Source organism: Rhinatrema bivittatum, chromosome 1, assembly GCF_901001135.1.
Source record: "Rhinatrema bivittatum chromosome 1, aRhiBiv1.1, whole genome shotgun sequence".
NCBI classification, from domain to species: domain Eukaryota; kingdom Metazoa; phylum Chordata; class Amphibia; order Gymnophiona; family Rhinatrematidae; genus Rhinatrema; species Rhinatrema bivittatum.
The window spans coordinates 825,568,050-825,580,716 of record NC_042615.1 but is presented as its reverse complement, the minus strand read 5'-3'; the positions used below and the strand labels follow the sequence as shown (position 1 = coordinate 825,580,716).

General features: G+C 51.7%; 1 long non-coding RNA gene across 1 annotated transcript in view; it reads left to right on the top strand.

Annotated features, from left to right (window-relative positions):
• Window positions 1-1,770: 1,770 nt before the first annotated feature.
• LOC115079104 overlaps window positions 1,771-12,667 on the top strand; it is a 61,709-nt gene continuing 50,812 nt past the window's right edge. The window contains exon 1 of the long non-coding RNA XR_003853192.1: window positions 1,771-1,804. This is a non-coding gene — a long non-coding RNA (uncharacterized LOC115079104). The remainder of the gene's footprint in view (window positions 1,805-12,667) is intronic.

The following is a 12,667-nucleotide window of genomic DNA, read 5'->3' as shown; positions in this document are numbered from 1 at the left end:
AAGATTCCCAGTAGTGTAGACTTAGGAGGTGGAGGTGTAAAAACAGAAATGGTGTCATAGTGGGGGAGAGCTGGTGAGGTTAGGCTGTGTAAGGGGGTTGAGGATGGAGGGAGAGTGAGGGTGGGTGAGAGAGAGCTATAGGTAATGAAGGTGGAAGGGAGGGTAAGAGAGCCAGAGTTGGTGAAAGAAGAGGAGGAAACAGAGGCAGAAGGGATGATGGGAAGGCAGGAGAATGAGGCCAGAGGTGAGATGAGGGTGGACGGATGAGAGAGACAGAGACGGTGATTGGAGTGGGAAGAGTCTGAGAGAGACACGGGGAGGGGGGGATGAGTGAATACTTTCTGGGGGAAGTAACTTGAAAAGTGATGAATGTTCGCTGAGAGGGGGGAGATTTATGAGAGCCAGAAAGGGGGGATGGCAGAGAGTGTGTGAGAGAGACCTGAGAGAGCATTGAAAAGGAGGGGTCAGAAGGAGTGGGGACAGAGTAGAAACTGCTGCTAGGGTGAAGATGGGGTGAAAGTAGTATCATACTGGGTGAGGTGGGGAGGTGTTAATGTTGTGCCGCTGAGCCGGGAGCCCCTGTCGTGCTTGTGGGGTTGGGAAATGCTATGCAGGCACTGCTGAGAGAGAGACTGGCAGGGACGGGGTGTGGGATTCAGAGAGAGAGAAGGAAAGATGTTGGACAGAAGAGAGGGGGAGAGGGAGAGGGAGATGCTGGTCAGAGAAAAGTGGGGACAGCATGGGAGGATTGAGAGAAACAAGGGGAAAAGGAGGGGAATCAAGAGGGAAACTGTTGAGGGCAGGGTGGGAAAATTGAAAGAGACTTGAGGTGGACAGGATGCAGGGATTGAGAGAGAGAGAGATTGATGGGGAAGGGGGAACTCCCCTCCCCTCCCCCACCTCACCCCTCATCCCTTGAAAACCTGAGGCTCTTTGGTGCTGGGCAATCTGATCCCTTGGCTCTTAGTGTGTGAAAGCTTGGCCACCCCTGAGCTAAAGGTTTTAAATGGAAAACACAAAATTACCTGCTCTGTTTGCCATCGCAGGATGCAGCTTCTCTTACCCACAGAGGGGGAGGCAAATGTCAGCCCCCACTTTTACCCAGCTAAAGGTTCAGTAAAATCATTTGAAATTGCCCTCAGAATTCAGGCCTGGAATGATTTAGAGATGATAAAGTCTGGGTGTGTTTGGGTGTTAGTTTTATATTTATCCTGCTATATCCTGGTTTGGTAATTTGGGGGGAACTCTGAGATGTACATTTTTCTCTTACCCTGCAGTTTCCTCCTGCTCCATTGGGTCTCCCGCTCAGTTGGAAGCAGGGAGGGACTCCTGATGCCATGAGCCCTCATTCACAATTACCCCAGGATCTTCCTCTGTTTTATAATCCCCAACCCCTGCTGTGCTCCTCATCATATCCAGTGTTATCATTGCAGAGGAAGTCCTGGCCCGAGACCCTGCACCCGGGCTCCTTCTGGGACCCTGCAATGATGGACATTAAATCTGGATCACAAGGGATCAAACTTGATTATGAAACCAGGGGTCATTCAATGAACCTCTCCCCCTCCTCCAAGGGCTGTGAACAGGGGAGGATTCCAGGAAAAAATTGGCCCGGGGATTTTCGGCTCTGTCGCAGACCACGTGACCAGACCGCCCCTGTCTGTGAAGGTTGTCCCCACAGCATCCCTACCCCAGATAACCAGGGGAGCAAAAGATCTGACGTAGGGCTGGTTCAGGATGTGATTTTAATCATTTCTATTTCTATTTCTTTCAGGGAACATTTTATCCACATTTCATATCATTTGTGGTAAGAGCAATTTACAGTATGACAAATACTTTCACTAACTGTTGTGTAATTTAATGTTTTACATTCTGTATAATAATGTGTGTGTGTGTGTGTGTGTGTGTGTGTGTATTCACTGATGATCTCTGGTTTAGTTTCTTTTAATTCAGCAGATACATTAAGGGGGTGACAGGCATACGTTCACGTTGAAAATACTTGATTGATCTCTGGCTCAGTTTCTCCTCGCTGCTCCTGGGGTTATTGACTGAGTACAGACGAACCTTACGCTGCGTGTGACTCTGCGCGACTACCTATTAAATACAGAGCCTGACAATCATACACAATAAGGTAGAAAATACATCCCTACACTTGTGCACACCTAGCAGGACGTTGAGATCAGCAAATAGAGGTCTCCCGCAGATTCCTTCCGTCCAGGGTGCACATCGGCGTGAAGTCAGGGTCATTTGCAACGCTCTGGAATACCCTGCCAGCTGAACTGGGGATGGAACCAAATACTAAGCTTTCCAAAAAAAAGGCTTAAAAATGTGGTTATTTGGCAGTGGCACTGCATTTTCGGTCAATCACAGACTAATAACAGATCTAAACAGATGGAAGGAATCTGGATGTTGCAGAGCGCTCGGAGAGCGATCCCACTTCCTGAGAGTGGTGTGTCCTTGGGCCGCGGCTCGACCCCAGAGGATTCCGAAGAGAGCCGCGGGAGGCGTGGCATGCCCGAGCATGGGTAGGACGGAAGCAAGACTGGAGTGATGACCAGGCAACAGGCCCTCCTCCGGACCTGCAAGCTTCGGAAGACCCAACAACGCAATGTTGGTCTTGTGAACAGTCCTCCGACCGTTCCCAGCCCTTTCGGACCTGCTGCAGGGTACGGCACGAAGCGGCAGGCCGGACAGAGGCCAGGACAGCGAAGACTGGAACATAGATTCAGACGAGACTCAGGAACAGGGTACTGGAAGTGCAGACGTAGACTCAGAAGCAGTGTACTGGGAGTGCAGACGTAGACTCAGAAGCAAGGTACTGGGAGTGCAGATGTAGACTCAGAAGCAAGGTACTGGACGTGCTGACGTAGACTCAGAAGCAAGGTACTGGAAGTGCAGACGTAGACTCAGAGACAAGATACTGGGCGTGCTGACGTAGACTCAGGAGCAAGGTACTGAAGGTGTAGAGGTAGATTCAAAGGCGAGGTACTGAAGATGCTGAGGTAGGTTCAGAAGCGAGGTAATGAAGGTGCAGATGTAGACTCAGGAACAAGGACTGAAGAAAGACATGAGCACAGTCCCTCAGGGCACCCCGCTCAGACCACTCCTGGGACTGAGACACGGGCCACCCTGTCCCACGCATCCCCAACACTGCCCTGGAGGGCAGGCCACGGACCACGCCGAGAACGGGAAAATGCAGGAGAGATCCAGGCGAAGCGAACTCCGATGCTGGGATACTGACATCCGAAGCCCCGTCGGCTGGCAGGAAGGGAAGCTCCAAAGCACAGGGACGAATCCCGCCTGTTGGCCACTCCAGGGCCCAACAGGCCAGAAGGCTCAGGAGCCAGACAAGACGAAAGGCAGAACATATGGGACTGGATCAGGAACTGGATCTGGCACCAACATCAAGGTAACAGGGAAGAAGCAGGATTGCTGCACACCGGCAGCCAAAGCAGGAAACAGGATCAGGAACAAGGACTTCTCAGAGACTTAGAAACGAGGTACATGGCTTGCATCACAGATGGCCCTAATCAGCCCGCCCCGAGGGCTGGTCACAGACCACGGTGTGGCTTGCCGCGAGATACCAGGACATTGGAGGACACAGGATCAAGGTGCTAGCTTTCAAGAGGTTCAAGGGCAAGGTACTTAGCTTTCAGGCGAGTTTCAGGATCAAGGTGCAAGGCTTGTAATATCTGGGCTGGACCATGGATACCGGAGAAGGAATCAGACCTCAAGGCAGGAACAGGAACAAGCGAACATCAGGACTGGAACAACTGGAAACATCAGGACTAGAACAACTGGAAACATCAGGACTGGAACAACTGGAAACATGGAACACTTAGACCTTGCAGAAGGCTGGAACTCAAGGCAGCTCCTGGAACGAGGATCTCAGGAGTGACCAACTCCTTGCGAAGGCAAAGACAGACTGAACGTTGAATCCCTTTGTAGAGCTGAGGTGGACAACGCCCAGGGAGGAGCCAGCAGGGGCCACACCTGGCTGGCCCTTGAAGAACAGACGAGAGGCGCGCGCTCGCGCCCTAGGAAGCTGGAAAGATGAGTGCTGGAAGCTGGTGGCGTCCTCAGCCACGTGGAAAACCCAGGGAAGCAGCGGAGCAGCCCTGGGCTAGAGCTGGGTGAAGGCAGGTCGCTGGAACAGCTCCCAGCCGCCAGGACTGAAGCAGAGAGAGAGAAGTGCTGGCTGCAGGACGAGCAGGGAGCTGTAGCAGGCTGCAGGCAGAGAGGTAAGGCTGGCTGCAGGGAGCTGTGGGAAACTGCAGGCACCAGCAGGGACGGCCTCCCTGCTGGCTGAAAGCCCCAGGATCGGCAGAGACGCGTCGGGGAGACACAGAGGCTGACACAGCTGACTCAGCCACATGGGAAGGCTCCCGGAGGGCAGACCCTGCAGCGCAGGGCTGGAGGCAGCCGGGGAGGAGCCCGGACACTGCAGCAGAGCTGCTGCAGAGGCAGCAGCGTCAGCGGCCCAACTGGCCGCATGGAGGTGAGGGCCTGCCCGCGCTCCTCGCGGGCAGGATCGTAACACTGGAAACCTGAAATAACTGTCTTCTTATGATTTTCTGATTCTTTTAGCATTTACGTACAAATAGATTTTATGTATCTGTAAATGTTTGATTTTATTGGAAACCGCCAAGAATGTATTTTCAGATTGACGGTATGTAAATTAACTAACTAACTAACAGGCCGATACAGTAAAGCGCGGCCGCAGTTACCCCGCTTCTAACCCGCTTTGGATGCACAATTTGGACGCGTAAGGCGAACCCGCGATTCAGTATCCGGTTTAACGCGTCCTTACTGCTTCTTGAAATCGACGCGTATCCCTTTCCGCCCGCGGCATGTATATGATATGTTAATGATCGGATTAGCTATTCCCTCCCATACAGTAACGTGCACCCAGATTATCGCCTTTTTAACCAGCTATTTTGCCGCGTCTTTAACCTGCAAATTTACCGCCTACCCTGACCCTGGCGTTAGTGTGGTGTTCAGTCAGCTTCCCGCTGCCTTGAGCTGTATCTTCGCCCCCTCTGGATCCCTCCTTCAACCTTCTCTGCAGGTGACAAACCCCCCCACCCCCCGCGAGGAGAGGGGAGCTGGAGACCCCGAAAGCCTTCCCTTCTCCTCCTCGAGCGTGGCGGAGCAGTTTAGCAGGGAGGTCGCGTCGTCCGTTCATGTGAAAATACTTAAATCCTGTCCTAAGGGCCTGGCCAGGTCCATACAGGAAACCCTATTATTTACTATCTGTATTTAAAGTATTTATGCTACTCACCCTCTGGTTCTTTGGAGGGCCACAGGGAGTCCCAGTTGTTGCTGCTCAAGGCTTAAGGCAGCGGGAGGTCGCGGCATCTGTTCATGGACCTTCCCACTGCCTTGTTCACCTGGCTGGGAGCCCAAGCCGCTTGGGCGCTCAAGGCAGCGGGAGGTCGCGGAGACCATTCATGGACAGATTCCTGGGAGAGGAAGAGACGAGACGAAGCTAGAGTGTCTCCTTGAACCAGCGAGATGAGCCGCAACCTCCCGCTGCCTTGAGAGCCTGGCTGGGCGCCCAAGGCAGCGGGAAGGTCCATGAACAGATGCCGCGACCTCCCGCTGCCTTAAGCCTTGAGCAGCAACAACTAGGACTCCCTGTGGCCCTCCAAAGAACTAGAGGGTGAGTTGCATAAATACTTTAAATACAGATAGTAAATAATAGGGTTTCCTGTATGGGCCTTCCTGCCGATGTCCGAGGTCGCGGCTTGCTCGTCCAGCCTGGTGCTCAAGGCAGCGGGGTCTGTAGAAAAGAACTTACCTGGTGGAATGACATTTGAAACGACAGGTACCAGCGCACCCAGGATATTGTACAGGCGGCGTATACCCCTCTATACAGTAGAATGGATTGCGCATGCCTAGCGCTTCACAGATGCACTTTGGACGCGGCTTGCATTTGTGTCTCATTTGAATACTGAATCGAGCGGTGTGCGAACCAAATTGTGCGCGCGGCAAACGAGCGTACGCCCGGCACTGCTGCACTTTTTCTTACGTGTCCTTACTGTATCAGCCTGTAACTTTGCCCCCTGGATCACTGTTACATAAATGAGATCCATGAATGCGTTTACAGAAACTGAGGCTTGGGATAATTATTTACAGCCATTCACAGCTATGGCCGGCATCAAGAAGATCAAACTTAGTCTAAGGAATCCTATTTCCTTTCACCCGCGGGTCACAAATCATGGCCAGCGAGTGAGTACTGTATGCTGTCAGAGGTCTCCCTCTCTCTTGTTGTTGCCACTGCAAGGAGTCCTCAAACTGTAAAATCTCTGCTTTGTCACAGAAGCCTTCTAACTTCTCCAGAATCTTTTCTCTGGGGACGACCCCACCTAGGGTGGTGCTTCTGGAGTTCAGACCCTCCATGGCATCCTTGAAGGCCTTCAGGAGTTACATCAGCTCCTTTATCACTGAGGTCCCGAGGGAAACCATATCTATCTCCATTTCCAGGCACAGGTCATGAAGAGGTGTCTGCAGCTCCAGTAACCTCTGAAGCATCAGAGAGGAGGAATTCCAGGAAGTGCCAACATCTTGAATGAGACAATTATGAGGCATCTGAAATTCTTCCTGCTTCTCACAGGGAAGCTGCCCATCCTTTATGCTATGATGAAAATGCCCCACTGTTTACCCCCACTTCTCTATCAGGGCCCTCACATATCCCGTGTTCCTCGGCCCCAGAACTAGGCTATCATATACTGCCGGCCATACCTGGGAACTTTTGACTTCCAGTCACCCTGAGATTACCATGGATTAGCAGGGGGGGGGGGAGGGAGGGAGGGCAACTGGCACAGTGGGACCGGGTGCCCACAAATTTGTTCTCATAAACACTCTTACATGTTCACAATTACTTTCACTGCTCATTCTCTCATATTCTCACATGTGCATTTACACCTTTACTTCTGCCATTCTCCCACCAACACACACTCACTCATTCACTCACGCCTCTCCCTCTTCCATACACACTGTTATTATTTGTGATAATTGCGGGTGAATCCTTGGGCCGGTGGCAGATGACCATGCCCATGGGTAAAGGTCCCAAGAGGGGCCACCGGTTAGGCTCAGAGTTGGGAGACAGACACACACACACACTAGATCTTTTATTAAACTGTATAGTGAACCACCAGAGGAGGCAGTAGTGAGCTGGAAGAGCCCGGCTGGGCTGTAGTCCCTCAGGAACTGGAACAGTGATCCCGGGATGGCTGAGCTGTAGAGAAACTAAATATAGTGAGTAGGCAGGGTATGCAGAGTTCAGGAACAGAACCTTGATGGTAACACTCATACAATAGTCTCTTGAAGCAGCCCAGAGGCTGGAATGAAGTAGACCCTCGAGGAGCGAGTACCTGGTTCCAGGGAAAGCTCTGAGAGAGAGATGGTAACTCACTGGTGTTGTAGGCAGCGGTGACTTCCTGGCAGAAGTAGCATTTGGTAGCAGGTCCAGGAATGTGGGCCCTCGAGGAGCGAGTACCGGTTCCAGACTGCGACCTGAAAAACAAGAGAGAGAGCGAGGCCCCCGAGGAGCGGGTACCCCTGGTAAAGTCCAAGGAGGCAGAGTAGCAAGGCATGCGGAGAGCGAATCCCATCCACAGCGATACCTGGAGGAGCTAGGTAACCCTATAGTAACCTTAACCTTTGCTAACTCGATTAGCTGGTAAAACGAGAGACCTTAAGTATACGGTGAAGATGATGTCATCTCAGGGGGACACCCCTGAGGTTCGCGCCACAGCTGGTACTTGAGTCGGGGCCATGCCGCACGCACACCCTTAGGCTTCAGGAGAACATGGCGGAAGGCAGAATCTAGCCAGTCCGGGGACACCGGAGGAGAACGGCAAGATGACGCCATGGCAGCCAAACTTCCGTCAACCAGAGGGAGTAGCAAAAGGGGTAAGGTGGGCGGAGTGGAGACATCGGGTAGTGACGGTCACAACCCACACCTACTCACTTTCACACCCAAGCTCACTTGCCCTTAGCTCTCTCCTACTCACCTACATACACTCTCAGATCTCTTCTTCCTACACAAATACACATTCACTCACTCTCACAGACATGCTCATTCATTCTCTCTCCCCCTCTTTCAAAACACACTAGCAACAGCAGACTCTAACGTGGGCTCCTGGAGCAGCAGCAGCCTCTTCCTTCTCCTCCTGTGCAGCGGAAGTGGATGCTGCCTGTTTCTTACTCCTCGTTTGATGCACGGGTAGAAAATCGCAATGCTGATTGGCCAAGGCAAACAGGATGGGGCAGGCAAGTGGCTGGATACTAGGGATGTGCAGAGGGACGCCATACGTTGCATTCATGATTCGGATTCGTCGGGCAGCAGATATGTTGCATTCGGCCGTATGGCGCCCCTATGCGTTAATACGGCAATTTCTATTCGTGCCCCAGCTAAAATTAAAATTAACTACAACCCCCCACCCTCCTGACCCCCCCAAGACTTACCAAAACTCCCTGGTGTTCCAGGGGGGAGTCCGGGAACCATCCCTTGCACTCTCCCACCCTCGGTGCCGGTTTCATCTTGGCGCCGATAGCCTTTGTCACAGGGGCTACCGGTGCCATTGGTCAGCCCCTGTCACATGGCCATCGGCGCCATCTTGTGCTCCTACCATGTGACAGGGGCTGACCAATGGCACCGGTAGCCCCTGTGACATTGTATGGGCAAAGGCTATCGGCGCCATTTTGAGTACTGGCATCGGACGGCTGGCGTGCAGGAGGTCACTCCCAGACCCCCGCTAGACTTTTGGCAAGTCTTGTGGGGGTCAGGAGGCCCCCCCCCAAGCTGGCCAAAAGTCCCTGAGGGTCCAACGGGGGTCCCGGAGCGACATCCTGCACTCTGGCCGTCCGATGCCAGTACTCAAAATGGCGCCGATAGCCTTTGCCCATACAATTTCACAGGGGCTACCAGTGCCATTGGTCAGCCCCTGTCACATGGTAGGAACACAAGATGGCGCCGATGGCCATGTGACAGGGGCTGACCAATGGCACCAGTAGCCCCTGTGACAAAGGCTATCGGCGCCATGATGAAACCAGCACCGAGGGTGTGAGTGCAGGGGATGGCTCCTGAACCCCCCGCTGGACCACCAGGGAGTTTTGGTAAGTCTTGGGGGGGTTCAGGAGGGTGGGAGGGTTTGTTTAAATTTTTATTTAGGTGGCCGTATAATTCGGCGAAGATTCGTGTATTTGTGGGGAATCGCGATACGTTTCGCTTCCCCACGAATACTACGAATAGTGCAATATATGTTGCGGATCGCCAATACGGCGAGAACGAATGCACACCCCTACTGGATACAGGAAACAGGCTGTGCAGGAGCAGGTGGTGTCACGAGGAAGCGGTTAAGAGGTAAAAAGGTCCGGAGATGGTAGAAATCACTGTTGAGTTCCTCCTTTTTTAGCTTCGCAAGACCAGTGACGTTCCTTTCTTTTTTCCGGGTCCAAGCAGATTGGTTTTGCTGCAGCACCCGGAGATTTCCGGTATTGGCTCAGAGACCTGGTAATTCTTTTAGAATTCTGGAGTCTCCGGGCCAAATCCGGAGAGTTGCCAGGAATGCTGTCGGCCCTCTAGCATTGCTGGGAGAATAAACTGTGGGAGCTTCTGACAATGTGTAACTCACTCCTGCCTGGAGATTTTAGGGTCCAGAGGAGTCTGGGAGGAAAGGGGAGACTCACGTAGGAACATTTTTATTCTAAAAAGGAATCAGAGAAGGTGATGTTGTGGCCTGACCTGCAGATCCCTCCTCATTGGTTTTACATGCTGAAGGGACTTGGGAGTTGGAGAGTGCATGGCCTGGTAAGATCAGGTAGGAAATTTGGCAGGGAGAGGAGAGGAACTGGGCCACAGGTCCGCTTCACATTTCTTTTTATTGACAGCGCTACTTTACCAGGAATCTTTGGTGATTTCCGGTTAAGTGGCAAGTTCTGCAGTCTCTCAGGGCTGGATAAATATATTCCCTTTGTAAATGGCCATTTCTGTGCATAATACTGAGTGTCCCTTGTGAAATTATCCTCCTTATATTAAAGAGAAATATCAGGAAGTAATGAGGGATGTGGGAAAGATGGTTCAGTGCAGCCTTAATATTCCTTCTCTTCTTCTGTCTCTAAGGTGAGGGTCCCAGACATCAGGAAATGTAACTTTGTTAGAATGGGGGAGAACCTCACGGAGTCGTCAGCTGGAGGGATCGCACAAGGGAAACAAATCTCATTGTTAGGAAAGTAAATAAAGGGAAGAGGAAAAAGAGACCATTCTGGTTTTCTAAAGAAGAAGCTGATAAAGTGAGGGAGGAAAGGTTCACATTCATAAACTGCACGAGATCGCAGAAGGAGGAAGACAGGCGGAAATATCTGGAAAAATTAAGAGAAGCTGGGAAAGTAGTCAGGAATGCGAAAATTGAAAGAGAAGAGGAAATAGGAAATATGGTAAAACAGAAGGTCAAGACTTTGCTTTTACATACGTTACAGAGAGAAGGAATTGTAAAAGTGGCATTGGGAGACTCAATGGTGAAGGGGAGGAATATGTAGGGGATGAAGAGGAAAAAGCAAAATTGCTTAACAAATAATTCTGTTTGGTGTTCACTGAAGAAGGGCCTGGAGCAGGACCACATAAAACAAATGCAAAAACATTGGAAGTGAGGTAAACCTCAATCAATTTTAAGAACAGTGTGCTCATCAGGGGCTAATTAAAGTAGATAAGCGATGATGGGGCCGGATGGGACACATCCGAGGGCACTAAGAGAAGTTATATATATCCTAGCAACTCTGCTGGCTGGCCTTTTCTATGCTTCATTAGAATCTGGAGGACTCACAGAGCACTGTAAACGTATAGATGTGGTCCCTATTCATAAAAGTGGAAGTAGGGAGGAGGCTAAGAACTACAGGCCGGTTAGTCTGACCCCTATGGTGAGCAAACTAATGGAATCGCTGCTAAAACAGAGGAGAGGGCAGTTTTTGGAATCCAATAATTTGCAAGATCCAAGGCAGCTTGGCTTTAACAGAGAATTTGATCAAATGCTTTGATTGGGTGACCAAAGATTTGGATCAAGAGACAGCACTAGACATAGTGGGGTAGATTTTATAAATGTATGCATGGGCGAACTTTTGTTCGTGCACCAGGCGTGAACAAAAGTACGCTGGATTTTATAAGATACGCGCATAGCCGCACGTATCTTATAAAATCCGGGGTCGGCGCGCGCAAGGGGGTGCACATTTGTGCAACCTGCACGCGCCGAGCCCAGCGCGCGCTGCCTGTTCCCTCCGCGTCTCCTCACCTTCCCCTCCCTTCCCCCACCTAACCCACCCCCCGGCCCTATCTAAACCCCCCCCTACCTTTGTTGGCAGATTTACGCCTGCGGAAAGCAGGTGTAAATCTGCGCGCACCAGCGGGGTGCTGGCGCGCCATCACCCGATCCAGGGGCTGGTCCGGAGGCCTCGACCACGCCCCCAGGCTCGCCCCCAAAATGCCACGTCACTCGCAGCACGCCCCCGAAACGCTGTGTCACTCGTGGCACGCTCCCCGACACGCCCCTCCATGCAAGCCCCAGGACTTACGCACGTCCCGGGGCTTGCACGCGCCGCTGAGCCTATGCAAAATAGCTCAGCGCGCGCAGGGGGGGTTTGGGGTAGGTTTTCGGGGCGTACGCGCATATCGTACGCACGTAGCCCTTTGAAAATCTACCCCAGTGTACTTATATTTTAGCAAAGCCTTTGAAACAGTTCTGCACAGAAGACTTATAAATAAATTGTGTGCCCTTGGCATGGATCCTAGAGCGACTGACTGGGTTAGAAATTGTCTGAGTGGGAGGTGACAAAAGGTGGTGGTGAATGGAGATTTCTCTGAGGAGGGGGTTGTTACTAGCAGTGAACCTCAGCTAAAATAATGGAAGGATTGTCGGGAAAGGTTTGTCTTTTTGTTGTTGATACCAAAATCTGTAACAGCGTGGACAGCCAGGAAGGAGTGGAAAACATGAAGAGGGATCTACATACCTGGGAACTTTGGAGTTGTGATCACCCTGAGATTGCTGTTGATTAGCAGAGGGTGGGAGCGGAGGGGGAAGGAATGGAATAATATGCATCGGTTTTCTCTTTTCCATCATGCCCCCACTCAACTAATCCACAATTTCTCTCTCTTTCTCCCACCCATCACCATCACCTGCCCCCCCCCCCCCCGAGATGACCCAACATGCTTCCCTTTTATCTCTCCCGGACCCCTGCACTCTCTTTGTTCCCTCCACCTATAAGTCTCAGCTCATTGACCTATGATTCCTCACCCTACCTTTAGCTGAGTGATTCCCAGGTCCTGGAATCACAGCTGCAGACTGAGGTTGGTGTGTATTCGAGCCCCTCTCCACTTTCTCCCCACCTGCTGCTTCCAGTGTCTGTTCCAGGCTCTCCCCACTGCTCCTGTTCCATGCAGGCTTACTAAGGAAGGGGAGTGGCTGAGCTGTGTACAGAGAGTAGGGATGTGCAGCCAAAAAGTTTTCGTTGCATTCGTGATTTGTATTCGTGGACGGTCAATTCCCTTCCATACGGACGTATGGAGAATTCCATACGTTGCCGTTCTGTCCATACGTTTCCCGGTTCCCATTAAAGTCAATGGGGGAAGGATTTCCAGCCTATTTTTGGCTGTAGAATTGGGGTTTTCTTATCA